The following is a 267-nucleotide window of genomic DNA, read 5'->3' on the forward strand; positions in this document are numbered from 1 at the left end:
TTATGCCGGAGGCGTTTTCAAAACAAACATTATATCGAGAAAACGGCATTGATAGTTCCACCTTCGTGGCATGCGCCGTTCATGAGGCGTTGTAATCTCACTGCGGCTCTGATAACTTGACTCTCATCTCACGAATCACACACTTCATGTCAGGAATATAGTTTTATTGAACTATTAACTGAATTATTCATTTAATCTATACTGTTAAGCTCTACAATTCGTAAGATCTACATTTACAGAATTATGCATGAAATGTAATGTTTTGGA

The sequence above is a fragment of the Penaeus monodon genome, chromosome 34, assembly GCF_015228065.2.
Source record: "Penaeus monodon isolate SGIC_2016 chromosome 34, NSTDA_Pmon_1, whole genome shotgun sequence".
Classification (NCBI taxonomy): Eukaryota; Metazoa; Arthropoda; class Malacostraca; order Decapoda; family Penaeidae; genus Penaeus; species Penaeus monodon.